Below are 17,322 nucleotides of genomic sequence, written 5' to 3' on the forward strand. Positions count from 1 at the left end.
AAGCCCCCCTCAAGCTCACAGCCCTTAGGAAGCTTACAGGGGACTGTGCAAAACTCAAGCAGTAGCTCATCAAGAGCCACACTGAAAAGCATTATACACATACACATAAGAACCATGCCAAACACTTCAACATTGCTATTTCCTTTATTCCACAAGACCGCCCTATGAGATAGGTAACATCACCCCCTTTTACAGAAGAGGAAATTGCAGACCGAGGAGGTTTGGTAACAGTGAGTATGTGGCAAAACTGGGATCTGAAACCAGGTTGTGCTTTTGGGGGTCTCAGGGCTTCTCCTTGGCTATTGTGGTGACAGAGGAAGGATGACTAAAATCAGTCCCTCTGAGCAGAGGAGTCTGAGGCAAGGCCCCCGTCTGCACTACAGTAAGGGTTGGAGGACTGATAAGCGTGTGGCCGGTGTGTTCAAGGGTTAGAGGAGAAGCTTCCACAAACCTGCCCACCTCCCCGTGGTGAGCAACTCCTGAGTGGTCTCTGGGCTGAAGAGAAAAGGACGGAAGATCTCAATTCTGCCAAGGAAGAACCACAAACTGGAGTCCCCTGACTCTCCCCTACCCAAAATAGAAGCTTCATCCCCATCAGTAGGAGCCCTTCTTGGCCCTCCAGACCCCATCTCTGGCCTCCAGTTTGCACTCCAGTTACCTTGGCTTCATGCCCTTGTGCCCCCACCCAACACTGAGGGCATTTCCTTTTCCTCTTGTTGCGCCCTTAGTCTAGGAGAAGGACAAAGAAGGAGACCAAAGCCCAGAGGGAGGGCAAGTCTCACTGGAGCTTCTGGCTTTCCCTCCTTAACACCCCTAGAGCTGACTTGAATTGAGTGCTTGAAAAGAGTGACTCAGAGCCTGGTAAGGTGTTTCTTTTTCTTCTTTTCCCTCCATATGATTTGTAAAAAATGTAAGTTTGAATATCTTCCAAGGGGATATAAATCACACTACAAAGCGGCCATTTGTTATGCTCACCACTTATTACTTGGGGCAAGAATTTGGACAGGATAGAACAGTCATTTCTGCTTCACGATATTTGGGACATGAGCTGGAAGACTCAAAGGCTGGGGTGACCTGACATCGGGGGGCTGAAATCATCTGAAGGCTTGCTAACTCACAAGTCTGGGGGTTGAAGCTGGTTGTTGACGGGAACCTTGGCTGGGGTCGTGGGCCAGAACACCTGTGACCCAGGAGAGTTCACAACATGGCAGCCGGGTTCCAAGGACGGCCTCCCAAGGGAGCCAGACAGAGCTGTGCAGCCTTCCCAAACCAGCTTTGGAAGTCACAGGGCCCATGAGTACCTGCCATATTCTGTCAGGTGGGGGGACATTCCCACCCCGTTTCAAGGGCATATAGACTCTTCTTGCTAGGGGAGAGGCAAGGCTCTGGAAGAGTGTGCAGAGCCCACACTGTGGCCAGTTTTGGGAATCCCAGTTAGGCACAGCCCGTCAGCCTTCTTTCACAATCAGCAGACAGGTCCAGGGAGAGGAAAAGAGATCCCAATATTAGGCTCATCATTTGGAGTTCTTCCTGCCCAGGCTTGGCCTCACAATTGCTCACTGCCCTGGCAGTTCTTCGATGCCTTTTTAAAATGTTGCCTCCAGTTCCTCTAACTGTTCTCAGTGAAAAAGGGTTGGTATTTTGCAACCCAGCGTGCCCTCTCTGGAAAGGGGGCCCTGGGCACTGCATTGAGAATGTACACAGTAAAAAGCCTGCACCCCCAAAGTAACATGCCCCATATGAACTCCTGTGATGTGCAAATATTAAGCACTATACATAGGAAGTTTAGAAATAGGTGAGAAATAACGATGACATACAAACGAGGTGACTACATAACAGGGTGTATGCATGTGGAGAAGCACCAGAATTGTCCCAGGGGAGAGCTGTCGGCAAATTAAAGGCAGCTTTGTGTACTTTTTTGTAACGTTAAACACTGATTCCCTCCCTCCCCCAATATTTTATCATGAAAACTTGCAAACATCTAGTTAAGTTGAAAGAATTTGCATTGAACATCTATGTACCCACCACCTGGATTCTGCCGTTAGCATTTTACTATACTTACTGTATCATACATTTCTCCATCTATCCATCCCTCTATCCATCTTAAGATGCACTTCAAACTAAGTTGCAGTCCTTGGTACACTTCTGTCTAAATACTTCAGAATTTAGGGGCGCCTGGGTGGCGCAGTCGGTTAAGCGTCCGACTTCAGCCAGGTCACGATCTCACGGTCCGTGAGTTCGAGCCGCGCATCAGGCTCTGGGCTGATGGCTCAGAGCCTGGAGCCTGTTTCCGATTCTGTGTCTCCCTCTCTCTCTGCCCCTCCCCCGTTCATGCTCTGTCTCTCTCTGTCCCAAAAATAAATAAACGTTGAAAAAAATAAATAAATAAATACTTCAGAATTTCATTAACTACAGTTCATTATCTGCAATTTTTTTCTTTTTAGATACAATTTATATATAATGCTCAGATCTTAAGTGTACATTTGCAGAGTTTTGACAAATGCATACACTTACAGTGATATTTTTAAAACGGTATTTTTCCCCCAAAATCTTAGATTGCTCAATTAAAATTAATGTAAAAAGCCTTCTACTCTGAAAGATTTGCACAGCTGCCCTGGGTCTACAGTCATAAATGGGGCCATGTCTTGGCCAATGAATGGGGCTAGGATTGCGCCTAGGACCAGGATTTTGGGACTGGGGGCAAAAAATTTGGAAACCTTTCTTCTGGTTTAGGATATCAATGACAGCCCTGGAGTGAGGGTGGAGGCCTTCTCAAGATAAGGGGGCTGCAATCTTTTTTAGGTACAAAGCTCAAGCAAATGACCCTTGGAGGTAGAACAGTGGCCTGGAAAGGCACTTGGCTCTCATTTACTCCAACTTTCTATCATTTTGCCTTGCTTTATTTTCATTACAGCATTTAGGAAATTTTCTTTTTCACTTGTTTGTTTATTGTCTGTCTCCCCATCCACAATCTAAATTCCTGAGAGCGGAGACCTTTTCTGTTTTATTCCCTGCTGCGTCCAGCGCATGGTTTGCCCTCAGTATTTGTCGAGTGAATGATTCATTGTTCCATTTGCTAGATGGAGAAAGAAGGCCTGGAGAGGGGAGGTGATCTACCTAATGAAATAGGAGTCCTTTACCCCAATTCTCCAGCTCTTCAGTCCAGCCCTTTTCTCGTGAACCCTGTGACTCCTTGGGGCACCTGTGGGGTGGATGACGAGTGCCTACCTATACGTGTATGCACCTACACGTGTAGGCATAGGCCCCGGCGGGCAGGGCCTAAAGCAGGACTGGGAGCAGGGCTTCGGCCTCCCACGTGGGTGGGCCTGAGTACAGGAAACCTGCCTGCCTTCCTCTCTCGGGCCCGCTCTCTTATTCTCTCCTCTTGGAAGACATCCCTTTGTCCTGTGGTGATGGGGCAAAAGTGTGGAACCCCTGGGCCTCAGATGGGAAGGGGAGGCTGGGCAGGTCTCCATAGGTGGGCAGATGAGGATGGAACTCTGTCCTCTCCACTGGAAACAGGGTCTGTGTGATTACCGAGCTGAACCAAACCAGGGTCTTCAGGATGGGATGTCCAAGACCCTGCCTCTCCTTGGTCTGAGGTTCTCTCACCCCTACATGCACACCACAAATGCACTGACCACAGGGCCACTGTCTCATGGAGAGAAGGAACTGCATTTCCTGAGAATGGGTCACTTGCCAAGCTGTACATGCTTATAATTCTCAGTCCCCGGCCTGGGACGTTCCAGGAAGAGTAGCAGAGGTAGACTTAGGTCACTCAGTCAATGCCAGGGCTTGAACCCCAGGGCTCTGTGACTCTCACACCCAACCAGCAGCATTTTCCCAAGTGTGACATTTGTGTGTGTGTGTGTGTGTGTGTGTGTGTGTGTGTGTGTGTGTGTAGGGGGTATCCTTCAGATGATCTTGAGGATAAACACTTTTTTTCTAAATTTTACTTAAGTAAACTCTACCCCCAACGTGGGGCTCAAACTCCCAACCCCAAGATCAAGTGCTATATGCTCTGCTAAGCCAGCCAGGTGCCCTGACACTTTTTATTTTAATAGTTATTTTAACATGTTAGAAAGTGTAAGTAGCATGTCAAACATTTTATGGCAATGTAAGTAAAATTGTAAAGAAACAAATCAGCCAAAAGAAGCATACTAAGAGATAATAGGGTAGGTCAGATGTAGACAAGGCAAAACTAAGCTGGTGAGGTCTGGTCTTAAGGAACTGTTGCTACCCTAGCCACCCACATGCCTCCTGCACATACAGTCTTTTTTTTTCCCCCAGGGTTTCTAAATGCTTTGAGTTCAGGCTTTTCCCCTGTGCAGGCAGATTGACTTGGGACTTTCTGGGAAATGTTTGGAAGAACTTGCCCCCATTGGCTGCCCCTGGGGTCTAACAGAGACTGGGCATGTGGCTAGAGTGTCCACTGGGCAGAGGCGCGGAGGGTTTGGCAGTTCGGTGACCCCGCTGGGCGGGGCCCTGCTGAGAGGGAGCAAGAGACACCACTCTCCATAGAGAAGGAACTTCCCTGCCTGGGAAGGGACGGCCTGAAGGAGGCCCACCGCACCCCGTATTCCCAGGCCTTGGCTCTGGTCAGCATACACTCACTTATTCCACAAATGTGGAGGAGGGAGCGTGCATATACAGTCCTAAATTGGCGCCCCAACTACAAGCGGTGGTGGGGACTGGAGGTAATCGGGGCACCAACCCCGAGGAAATAGCAGCTGACGTGGACTCTTGCGCCAAAATGTACCCCCAGGCACCCCTTGTCACGGAGAGTTGCCGCTGGCCAGACTTCCCCTCGGGAGCCACCCACCGCAGGCGCGGACTCCAGCTCTGGGATTAAGGGCCCCCCAGCAATCTCCGTTTGCACACTGCTCTGCAATATGTCTCCAGCCTGCAGACGCCCAACCACTCGCCCTGATCGGGGATCGGAGCGTTCGAGGGACCTCGTGTGGGGGCCACAACCAGGAGAACGTCTCACCTGCCACACACCAGCCCCGTGTAAAGGGGCTTCAGCTGCGGACGCCCAAGTCCGGTAGCCTGGGAACCCACTGCGGCCGGACAGACGTACGCGTAGCTTTGGGACACCACACGTGGGGCAGGGAGCCCCGGGGAGGAGGGCCACGCCTGCAACCCTGACCCCAGTCCTAGGGGCGGAACGCATATCCCGGTCCTCTCTGCGGTTGAGCCTCCCCTCCCCCATGGCGTATCGCAAACGACATCCCCTCCGCAGAGCACCGTGTGTCGTATTTTTCTACTCGACTCCGTGGCAAGCCAGGCCCCGGTACGCGCATCTAGAAAGCGGGAGAGATTTCCTTGGAGTTTGGGTGGGGATGGCGTGAGCTGACATGGTGCGTAAGAGGACACTTATGGTGCCAGGTCCATTCTAGGGGCTTCGCAGGTTCCTCTCCCCGAGAGAGCCTACGTCCTTTTGAGTACCTTGCAGCAACTGGGGGGAGGGTAAAAAGTCAGAATGGAACACATTTGGAGAGCGGGGTGGAAAGGCAGCTTTTGAGTTCCAGGCCGTCCTGGTTGCTAAACATTGGTATAACTTGCATTTGGCCTCAGTTTCCGCATCTGTAAGCTGGGAAGAAGGCCCACGTCCAGGGGGCTGGGACTGTCGAAGCGGAAGGCGTTGGGGCACCGGCATCAGTGCCCCCGGGCTCCGGCTTCCCCGACGTCTGAGCGGCGGTGGGGCGCACTCAAGCCTCCCTCCCCGGCGGCGTAGGAGCGGGCGAGACCGTGAGCCCAGGCTCAGCGCCCTACACGAGCTAGCGAGCGAGCGCTCGGAGGCGCGCAGGGGCGGGGCCCGCGCGGGCCGGAGACGCCCTTTCGGTATGGGCCAATCAGCGCCCGTCTCTGAACCGCCAATGAAGAAGCGCCTTACAGCCAAGGCCGGGTCGGGAGCGAGGCTGCGGCGAGTGCGGCGCTGACAGAGACGCGCGCGCGCTAGCCAGCTCGGACCCCGGGCCGCGGCCGCCATCACCGCCGCCCGCCCAGTCGCCCCTCAGCCGCTTCCCCTCGCCATGGAGGCGAGGCCGCCGCCGCCGCCGCGGAGCTCCGAGCCGCGGGCCGGGCGGCGGCCCTGAGGGCGTGTGGCGGGCCGAGACGCCGCCGCGGAGCCGAGGCGGAGCCGCCGTCCTCGTCCCCAGCGGTCCCGCCCAGCGCCGGACTCGGTGAGTGCTCGCGGCCGCCGCCGCCCCGGTGGGCTCCGCAAGGGGGGGCGGCCCGCAGGCGCGGGTGGGAGGGGTCGCGGGCCGGAGCCCCGGCCCCTCTTTTCCCGGTAGCAGCCATCAGGCGGCTCTAGTGGGACCCCCGCGTCCTTGCGCTGTCCGCGGGGAGAGGGGGGGTCCCCGGAAACGTGCCGGACAGGGCGCCGACCCCTCTCGACTGCCCGGGAACTTCGCGTGCGTCCTCCTGGGGCCAGGCCAGGGCGCTGCCGTAGTTCATTCTGAACGAAGCAACTTGGAACGGTGAGACCAGAATCTGCTCAGGGCCATTTAATGGGGAGAAAGAGGAGAGCTCCTGGCATGAGAAAATTTGCTCTTGCGGAGACCAACTTTTCTTTCCCTTAAGCCCCCCTGGCCCCTGTCCCAGGCCCCCCTCTTTTCCGCCCACTCCCAACTGTTGAGGCTGCTTAAAGAAGGGAAATAGGGGCTCAGAGCTGCCCAGAATTCAAAATGAGCCGATTGGGAACGCAGATCTCCTTCCTTTTTACTTTTGGTAAATAGAACCAACCTTGGTTTTTGGAGAATTGGTTCCTAATTGTACGTCCTGAAGATACAAATGACAATGGCAGAGCCGAGGGTGGGTTGTTTGCTTGTGTTTTAGATCAGGGATGATGTTTGTAGGACCGAGAGGAGGAATGCTCAGAGCCTCCGTAGGCAGGGGCAAATGCCTTCAGAAACCTGCTCCCGGGGTAGGGATTCGTGTTCCAGGACCAGTCACCTCTCCCAGGAGGCATCTTCGCCTGCCGCCTGCTTGCTGTGACGGCAGCCCCAGAACCAGAAGATGGTGGGCGAGGAGAGAACCGAGCGAGGGTGGAAGATGGGCGAACATCCTCCTGCCTGGCCACTCCTTCAGAAAACACAGATCTGATGCTGTCACTTGTTTACTTAAAAACTCCTCGCTCTCCTTTTCCCACGGGATGAATGAAGCCCAGAATGTCCCATCAGGTCATGCGAGCCTCTGGACAGGCTGGCCATTCATATTTACTGCGAGCTTCCCTCACCCCTAGCCATTCAGCCCTCACCCCTGCTGGACTGCCTCTTCACGCCTTTGCACGCCCTTGCTCGTGCGAGCCTCTCCCCGCCCCGCCTTTACCTGCCAAGCTGTACCTCTTTCTTTAAAGATCTTCTCCTTTGGGAAGCTTCCTGAGGCCAGGAGCTGTGTCTTGTGTTCCTTTTTCCATCTGCCGTGCCGGGAGGATTCTTCCTCTCCGTTGTCCTGTGGGTCCCATCCCATCTCTTCCCCCTTGGGTGTCTTGTCTCTGTGTACTCCCAGAACCCCACTGCCCCAGAGCATCTTCTCCTGGGTGTTTCCTGAAGGCCTGTCTGCGTGGAGTCCCTGGCACGCCCGGGACTTTCAGGATCCTGGTTGCCTGTCTCCCCGTGTCCATTTCACCCAGTCCCCGTAAGTAGTCAGTCAGCAGGAACCGGCAGGTCTCAACATCTTCCTGGTCTCCAATCTGCCTGTCTCTGAAAGCCTCAAAGCCCCCTGGTCTTTTTTCACCTCTGCTGGCCTCAAGTGGTCTGGCTCAGATGTGCGTTCTAGGGCGTGTGGGATCCAGGAGGCTGTTCACTGGGTACCTTTTAGCTAGTTATTTACCATCTGGATGAAATTCAGAACCAGAAAAGCCAATCTTCTGATTTAAGTAAAGGCATTCATGTGCCTTCTGTTTGCCACGTGAAGTGCTTGGGATGCAAAATAAAAGCAAGGGAGTAAAATCTTTACCTTTTAGGGGCTCATAGTACAGGTAAGGTGAATACAAATACATCCTAAGTGCTATGACAATGTGATAATAATAAGAATAGTTATTTTATTTGCCTTGTGAGACGCTTTGTAATCAATTCATTCTATGAATGACTTAATCTTTCAACAGCCAAGTAGGGGCTTATTCCTGTTTGACAAGGGTGGAAACTGAGGCCATATAGTGGGCAGATGGAGGAAGAGTCAGGATTTGAATCTTGGCAGTCTAGTTCCAGAGCATCTGCCACGCTGCATAGACAGCACTCCTTCCCTGAGAGGTCCAAGAAAGCTTTCCTGGGAGGGGTGTTTGGGTCATGAAGGGTGCATATGAGTTTGTGGGTTGTAGACAGGATGTAGGAAAGAAGGAGCAGCGCGTAGGAAAGAAGGAGGGCTTGGAGGTGGAAGGAATCCACTATCCTTGGGGAGCAGGGAGAGGTTAAACAACTGGGTTGGGTAGAGGGGAGAAGGGTGGGAGATGAGATTAGAGTGAGCTTGCAGGGCTGTTTGTGCTGTTTTCGAGTTTGGGCAGTGGAGAGCCACTGGGGGATTTTAAAGACCGTCAGGGACCTGGGCTGACTGGGCTCTAAAAGATCACTTCGGGGCAGTGTGAGGCCAGATGCTGATGCCCTTGCAATTTAGGAGGCAATGACCAAGCCCTACTGGGGCAGAATGATAGCCTCTTAGACTCAGAGGGAGGCCTACAGAGAATCCTCAGTTTTGGGAAAAGATCGATACATCTGAGAAAAAAACTCCAGCAGTATAAAAAGGAAGAGAGAAGAAAATAAGTCTCCCTCCTACCCTGCTTCCTCCAGAGATGGCTGAAGTTTCCAGTTTCGGTGGCCTTACATAGACACTGTTGCTTTAGAAACACATGTCTACCTGTCCATGTTCCTCCGCCCGTGGTACATACCAGTCACACCTTTTTCCTTTTTCCTTAGCACATTTAGAAAATCATTCCATATTTGTAGATATAAAGCTGTTCATTCTTTCTGTTGACATTTTAAAGTTTTTTCATTGTATGGCTGCAGCATAGTTTGTAACTAGTCTTTGTGTTAAGCAACATTTAAGTTTCCAGGTTTTTCTATTACAGTGTTACAATGAATGTTTTTGTAGATAGTACATTGTTAGGAACTTATGTGTAAAATGATCTGAACCATGTATTTCTAGAAGTGGAATTACTGGGTCAAAGAATATATGTGCATTTAAAATTTTCAGACATATAGCCAAATCGCCACCTCTTCAAGGGGGTTGTACTAACTCAGTCATTCTCCTCCCAAAATGTGAATGGGACTCAGTGGATTTTGATCAGCGTGTGTATGCGATGCTTTTTCAGATATCATAAGCCTACTTTTCCTTCACCTACTTCCCACCCCCTCCCCCCCCCCCCCCCCCCGCCATGTGATTCTAACTGATTTCTTTTGGTTTATGGAGGGAGACATTGAGGCTCAGAAGGATAAGTGCCTTGTGTGATTTGTCAGCATGGGTGGTGGTTGTTTTTTAAGCAGTTCTGATATGTGTATTGGTCCAGCACCTTTCACTGGAGGCACTCAGAATTGATTTGTAAACATTGTTGTATTATTTTTCTCCACCTTCATGTGGAAAAAATGGGATGCAGGTGAAGTTTGAATTTGAATTATAAGCAGGAAGCTGGCCAAATACAGAATCTTGTCTTTTTACTTCCAGTGCAATAACTAATAAATGTTCCCAAATACCAAAGCTGAAGAAATATGTTTTTAGTGAGACTGAGTACAACAAAAATAGCACTATATAACACAAACTTAATAAAATTGAACAGCAAACCTGTAAATAACCCAACATTAAAATTTGTTTTAATATATTCTCTATAAGGATGGCTGGCTCAGTCATTAGAGCATGTGACGCTTGTTCTCAGGGTTCAAGCCCGAGATGTTCAAGCCCCATTTTGGGTATAGCGTTTACCGAAATTATGTATATATACTCTCTATAGAAAAGAGAATTTATTAAATTGTAAAATTTTAAATGTAAAATTGTATTTGTTTTATTTTTTTAAATTTTTACCTTAATTCCAGTTAACATACAGTGTTATATTAGTTTCAGGTGTGCAAAATATACATACATTTATAATTCTTTTTAATCTTTTATTTATTTTTGAGAGAGAGAGACCGAGTTTGAGCAGGGGAGGAACAGAGAGACAGGGATCTGAAGCAGACTCCAGGCTCTGAGCTGTCAGCACAGAGCCCGACATAGGGCTCGAACCCAAGAACCATGAGATCATGGGACGTGTACAATATATTGATTCACCAACTCCATACATCACTTGGTGCTGATCACAAGTGCACTCCTTAATCCTCGTCGCCTATTTAACCCATCCCCCCACCCAAACTATATTTACTTTATTTATTTCTTTGTTTATTTTTAAGTAGGCTCCACACCCCATGTGAGGCTTAAACTCAGCCCTTGAGATCGAGAGTTGCATGCTCTACCGACTAAGCCAGGCAGGCTCTTGTACATTTACATTCACATCTATTTGTGTCAGTATACAGGCATGGCTTTTTTTAATAGTCTGTATACATGGAATATGATTTTTGTATTTTTGAAGAGCATCAAATATTTTATACTCATTTATGTATCTAATTTATATATAAATATTTTTAAATTTTAATTTTTTTTTTTTTATTTTAGAGAGAGAGAGAAAGCACGAGCAGGGAGAGGAAGAGAGAAAGAGAATCTTAAGCAGGCTCCACGCTCAGCTCAGAGCCTGACACAGGGCTCTGTCTCCCTAACTGTGAGATCATGACCTGAGCCGAAATCGTCAGTTGCTCAACTGACTGAGCTACCCAGGCGCCCCTCATTTATGTATCTGATTTAAATCACAGAATAGTATTCTATGCATTGATAACAGTAATTTAATTCTTTTTACTATTATAAATGATTTTGGTTAAGATTTTTTTTTGGTTAAGATTTTATTTTTAAGTGATCTCTATACCCATCATGGGGCTCAAACTCACAGTCCCAAGATCAAGACTCGTATCCTCTGCTGATTAGGCCAGCCAGGTGCCCCATAAAGGGTACTTTTCAGCACCTTTCTTCAAATACTTCTTTTGGATTATTTTCTTGGACTCTTGCTCCTGAGATGGGTTCACTGAGTCAGGTTATGGTTCCAGTGCCAAATTGCTATCTGGAAAGGTTGAACTACATTATAACATTATCAGCAATTTATGTGGCCCTTTTTCCTGACAATCCAGTCAATGGTATTACAAACAAAACCTAATATTTGATTTTATTAATTTAACCAAAACGACATGGCACTTTGAATTAGGTTTAATTTACATTTCTCTGGAAAGAGATCAGTAGCTCATTTAGATTTTGAAATAAGTACAGTGCTATGTTATGTATCCTATCCAAGAGTTATGTATTTAAAGAACTTTTTTTTTCACCCAGTGTTTGTTTATTTTTGAGAGAGAGAACACGAGCAGGGGAGGGGCAGAGAGAAACGGGGACAGAGGATCTGAAGGGGGCTCTGTGCTGACAGCGGCGAGCCTGATGTGGGGCCTAAACCCACGAATCGTGATACCATGACCTGAGTTGAAGTTAGACGCTCAACCGACTGAGCCACCCAGGCACCCCTAAAGGCAACTTGTTTTTAAGGAAATACATGGTTAATAGGTCAGAAATATTGTGGAAATTTAGGTATGAAACATAAGACTAGATGCTGTTTAACTGAGAATACTAGACATTGTGCCAGGAACTGGGGATATCCTAGAGTAACATGGATGTGATGTATGACCTTTCACATTTGTGAGCTAATGCCAGAGAAATTCAATGTTAGACAGTACTTAAAAATTTACAAAGGCCCTGAGCTGAGAAGGGGTTTAGTAACTTAGGGCATTGCTTCTCTAACTTGAATGTTCACATCAACCATCAGGGGACCTTGTTAAAATGCCAAGTCCTAATTCAGTAGGTCTAGGGTGGGACTTGGGATTCTGCATTACTAACCAGCTCCCTGGTGAGGCAGATACTGCTGTGGGTGGCTTGATCACATTTAGAGTAGCAAGGCCTAATTGAGGCCTTTGTGAGTAAGAGGGGTAGTTCTCCACACTGGCTGCACTTTAGATTCACCTGAGGAACTTAAAAAATCAGGGATGCAAATACCCCACCCCCAGGTATTTTGATTTAGTTGGTCTAGGGTGAGAGGCCTGAGAATGTATATTTTTTTAACTCCCCAAGTGGTTCCAGTAGGCAGCCAGGGCTGAGAACTACGGGGCTAGAGAGAGACAGGAGCCAGAGTTGAAGGGCCCTATATGACATGCAAGGGTGTTGGACTTTATCCTGAAGGCAGAGCTAAGCCATTATAGGATTATAAGGAGGAGAGTGAACTAATCAGATTTGCAGTTGTAAAAAGTTCACTGTAGCTGCAATCTGGAGCGGTAGTTTTCAAAGTGGGGTAGGTAGGATGATTCACTGTGATGCTGGAAGAAAATTAGAGCTTTTTATCATTTTTATGATAAAGCATTAAATTTAGGTATTGTCACCGGCATCTTTTTGGGTCTGTAAGTCAGTGTTAATGTGTTAACTGTAGAACTTTGGGTGTCCTCAAGGGAGTTCTGCTGTGAGCAAGCAGATCCATAACCATACATTTGCTTTCAGTATATTGCATCATTGATAACAGTTTATGTTAGTTTTTATTAAACTAACCCTCACAAAATGGACAAGTGACTTAAAGCAATTTCAGCAAAGAAACCAGGGACTGAAGAAAATACGAATAATGCAAGCACAAATAGCTGACCCTTGTTCAGCTATTACAAACTCTTGGTGAGCTACTAAATCAGGTTAAATAAGTCAGCCCTTAATATATTGGAAAGTATAGAGAAGCCTATTTAAAACATGGATTTACATCCTCTGTCACTGATGGGAATCTTGTTTTAAGAGTATGTAGAACCTTGAGATATGAAATAATGAAATACAAGCCTGTCATTAGTACCAAGACATCTGAAAACAGCATACAGAGAAACTCTACATTTTTCTTTTTCCAGTGATGTTTCAAGTTATAGGCTATTCAGTGAGATGCTTTACACAATTTTATTAACCTAGTTACTAAAGTATGTATTTTGAGGTTTCTCATTCTTATGGAAGACAAGAAGACACATACCATTGACAGGTTCTTCCTGTTGTGCCCTACCCACCAAAAGGCTTGCTTTAAAAAAAAGTATGGAAAACAATATGTCAAGAAACCAAAATGCATTCCTTTTTCAGCAAATACTCTTGTATGATGAACAGAAAATGTTGCTGAAGATTTGAACAGTATTAGGACAAATTCTGCAGTATGGGAGGTTTGCTATATGTAATTATAAAAGTATAGAAGCTTCTATCATGTCTTAGTATTTGCTAGGTTTTCTTTTAATAATACCCCCCCCCCATTACATCTTTTGTGAGCTACTGGAGGAAGATTATACTGGAGAAGACATAATAGTCAATGATTGCTTTAATGACACTGCTGTGTGGAATAATTGTCTAAATGTAAACTACCGACAAAGTTGCTTTGACTGAATAAAGGGATGAAATTCATTCACTGCCTCTTCATGGACTATTGAGGCAGGTTATCATTTGTTGGCTCTCTTGTAGAGTTGATGTTATGCATTTTTCTTTTACAAAAAAAATTGTTGACTTTTTCTGTGTGTGCTACCTGGCAAATATTATTTGAAAAATTAATATCCTCAATCTGTCTCTTCAAGTAAAAAGGTGTTATCTTAACAGTGAATGAAAAGTAACCACTTTTTCTTCTCTTACAAAGAAATGTGCTCTGGAGTAGTCTTTTCCTCGTAATTAAAAAAAAAGCTTTATTGAAATATAATTTACATATCATAAATTCACCCTTTTAAAATGTATAGTTCAGAGGTTTTCAGTATATTCTTGGAGTTGTACAGTCATCACCGCCATCTAATTTCAGAACATTTTCTTTTTTTTTTTTTTTTTCCAGAACATTTTCATCATCCCAAGAAGAAATTATGCACCCATTAGTGTCATTCCCCATTCAGCCCATCCCCCAGCCTCTGGCAGTCAGGTTACCTTTCTGAGTCTATGGATATGCCTGTTCTGGACATACCATATAAATGGAATCGTACAATGTGTGGCTTTTACCTAGTTAATGTTCTTGGGGTTCCTGCATGTTGGGCATGTATTGTACTTCATTGCTTTTTGTAACTGAGTGATACAATGTCCCATTATATGAATACACCACATTTTGTTTATCCCTTAATCAGTTAGTGAACATTTGGATTGTTTCCACTTTTTGCCTATTAACGAATAATGCTGTTGTGAACATGTTTCTACGTAGACATATGTTTTAATTTCTCTTGAGTATATGCCCTGGGAGTGGAATTGCTGGGTTAAATGGTAATAACTCTTTAACTTTTAGAGGAGCTGCCAAAACCATTTTCTAAAGCAGATGCGCCATTTTACAGTTCTAGCAGCCGTGTACCAGGGTTCTGGTTTCTCCATATCCTCAACAACACTTGTTGTTCTGTATTTTTTTTTTTTTTTGTAGGCTCCACACCCAATGTGGGGCTGGAATTCACAACCCCGAGATCAAGAGTTGGGGGCTCACTGACTGAGCAAGCCAAGTGCCCCCTCTGCATTCTTGATTAAGCTATCTTAGTGGGTGTGAAGTAGTATCTCATTGTGGTTTTTATTTGCATTTCTCTGGTGAGTCATGATATCATTGTTATTTTGTTGCACCTATAAAAACTCTCATAACTCTACACATGAAAAACTTGGAAACATAATTTGTTACCTGATAAAAATCTCCAAATGTATTTCTAGAAAATGTCCAGATGATCTAGTGAAATAAAGGACCTAGACATTGATCATCAGTGGTTGTTAAAACCATTAGGGAAGTTTATAATAGATCAGACTGACAGTCTTATGATTAATTATGTTATCTCCAAAATGGATACAACTAAACCTTATGTTCCTCCAGTGTTGTACAGTAGGAAAAATATAACACCATTCATGAAATATTCTCCCCCAAACAAAATAAGATCAAATCTGACTTATTAAATTTCTAGATTTAACACAAGTTTATAGAATGTAATTAGAAAATCATAATGTGAGAAATTCTACAGACGAACCCAGTTACTTCAAATAATGCAAAAAAAAATGGAGAATTATTACAGATTAGAAAAGACCTGAGACATTAACTCAATGTAATATGTATACCTTGTTTAGATCCTGTTTCATATAAACCAGCTGTAAAAAGATATTTATGAAACCATTGGCAATAATTTGAATATCATCTGTATATTCGATGATTTTTGAAAAATTATTTTAATTATTTTAAAGTATTATAATAGTATTGGAGTTATATTAAAAGGCAAGACTCCTGGGGTGCCTGGGTGGCTGAGTCAGATAAGCATCCAACTCTTGGTTTAGGCTCAGGTCATAATCTCAGTCATGGGATCGAGCCACGATGTGGAGCCTGCTTGGGATTCTCCCTCCCTCTCTCTCTCTACCCCCTCCCTACCTCAAAAAAAAAAAAAAAAAAAAACCCGACTGTTTTCTCTTAGAGATAAGTACTGTAGTATTTATGGATGAAATAATGCAATGTCTCAAATTTGTTTTAAAATAATTCATTGTGGGGGCATCTGGATGGCCCAGTGGGTTCAGTGTCCCACTTTGGCTCAGGTCATGATCTCATAGTTCTGTGAGTTCGAGCCCCGCCTTGGGCTCTATACTGACAGCTTAGAGCCTGGAGTCTGCTTCAGATTCTGTGTCTCTTTCTCTCTCTGCTCCTCCCCCACTCACACTCTGTCTCCCTCCAAAATAAATAAAAACATTTTTTAAAAGTTAAAAAAATAATGGGGCGCCTGGGTGGCGCAGTCGGTTAAGCGTCCGACTTCAGCCAGGTCACAATCTCGCGGTCCGGGAGTTCGAGCCCCGCGTCGGGCTCTGGGCTGATGGCTCAGAGCCTGGAGCTTGTTTCCGATTCTGTGTCTCCCTCTCTCTCTCTGCCCCTCCCCCGTTCATGCTCTGTCTCTCTCTGTCCCAAAAATAAATAAACGTTGAAAAAAAAAATTAAAAGTTAAAAAAATAATAATTCATTGTGGGGCCACCTGGGTGGTTCAGTCAGTTGAGTGTCTGGCTCAGGTCATGATCTCACAGTTTGTGGGATCAAGCCCTGCATAGGGCTCTGCATTGACAGGGTGGAACCTGTTTGGGATTCTGTCTCTCCCTCTCTCTCCCTGCCCCTCCCCTGCTTGTATGCATGTGCGTGCTCGCGCTCTCTCTCTCTCTCTCTCTCTCTCTCTCTCTCAAGATAAATAAACTTAATTTGGTCATTTATAGATGATTTACCATATATTAATAGTTATCGAAGCTGGATATATGTATAAAAGAGTTTATTATAGAGTTTGCACTTCTTTTGTGTGTTTCAACATTTCTATAGTAAAAAGTTAAAAAAGAAAATACTTTAAGTGAATAGTTTTAGTGGGATTGCAAATCCATTTGTTAGGAATAAAAAATGTAACATCTTCTGATTCGTTTTCAAGAGTAATTGCATCAGGGAAGATGGACATTTGCCAGCGAGATTTAAAGGAAAATGTTTGTATAATGGTTGGGGTTGGAAAAATAAATGGCCATGATTTAGTAAGCACTGCCATAGTGCTCCTTCCTTTTGGACCCATATTTCTTTCTGGCTATGATAGCCATTAAAGCCAAGCATTGATTTGAGACCAACTTTTAGATTGCTCTGTCGTAAAGTATTAGAATGAGGTTTTTCAAGCAGAGGGAGAAATATTTGATTATATGGATCACACTAATATTTTTAAAATTAACTTAATATTTTAATGATAGCAATAGTTTTTATACTTACCCATATAGAAACCATTATTGTGATCATTACTTTGTTACATTTGAAAATCAGTGTTTTGTAGCATTCACATTTATTAGTACTGTTGTCATATTTATAGGTGAGCGTTTTTTGGGGATGTATATATTGGTTGATTGGCTGGTGTATAGTTGAAAGGTTTGTCATTACTGTGGAGAATGAATTGGACAGAGTATAGAGACTAATTTGATGGTTGTTAGAGCCAGGAGTGATGGCATTCAGGAATGGTTTGGGGTAGGGCGAGTGGGGATAGAGATGGGGATGGGAAATGTCTGGTAAGTATGATTTAAGCAATAGAAATGTTAGTAGGGTTCCAGAACCCTGGCTTTTTAGAAGAGATGATTGTCAGTGAACTGAGCTTCTGTGTGTGGGAAGAATTTGAAACCTCATTGCTATGAATTGTGCAAGTGGTTCTCAAATATTGATTGACAAGTAAGTAGCTTAACCAGCAATTAGCTTTCAAACGTTGGTTGGCCGGTGGCTTA

The 17,322-nt window shown here is 45.6% G+C and overlaps 1 protein-coding gene across 3 annotated transcripts in view; it reads left to right on the top strand.

Annotated features, from left to right (window-relative positions):
* The first annotated feature begins 6,095 nt into the window (after positions 1 to 6,095).
* The window catches only part of PTPRA (protein tyrosine phosphatase receptor type A), a 160,029-nt gene continuing 148,802 nt past the window's right edge, over positions 6,096 to 17,322 (top strand). For 2 of the 3 annotated variants that reach the window (XM_047067509.1, XM_047067512.1), the window contains exon 1: positions 6,096 to 6,185. The gene's annotated coding sequence lies outside the window, so the exon portion shown is untranslated. The remainder of the gene's footprint in view (positions 6,186 to 17,322) is intronic. The other variant, XM_047067510.1, reaches the window with a different exon arrangement.

The sequence above is a fragment of the Lynx rufus genome, unplaced genomic scaffold (genome assembly GCF_022079265.1).
Source record: "Lynx rufus isolate CCGP_SWC_20201006 ecotype Redwood Valley unplaced genomic scaffold, mLynRuf1.p SCAF_8, whole genome shotgun sequence".
NCBI lineage: Eukaryota > Metazoa > Chordata > Mammalia > Carnivora > Felidae > Lynx > Lynx rufus.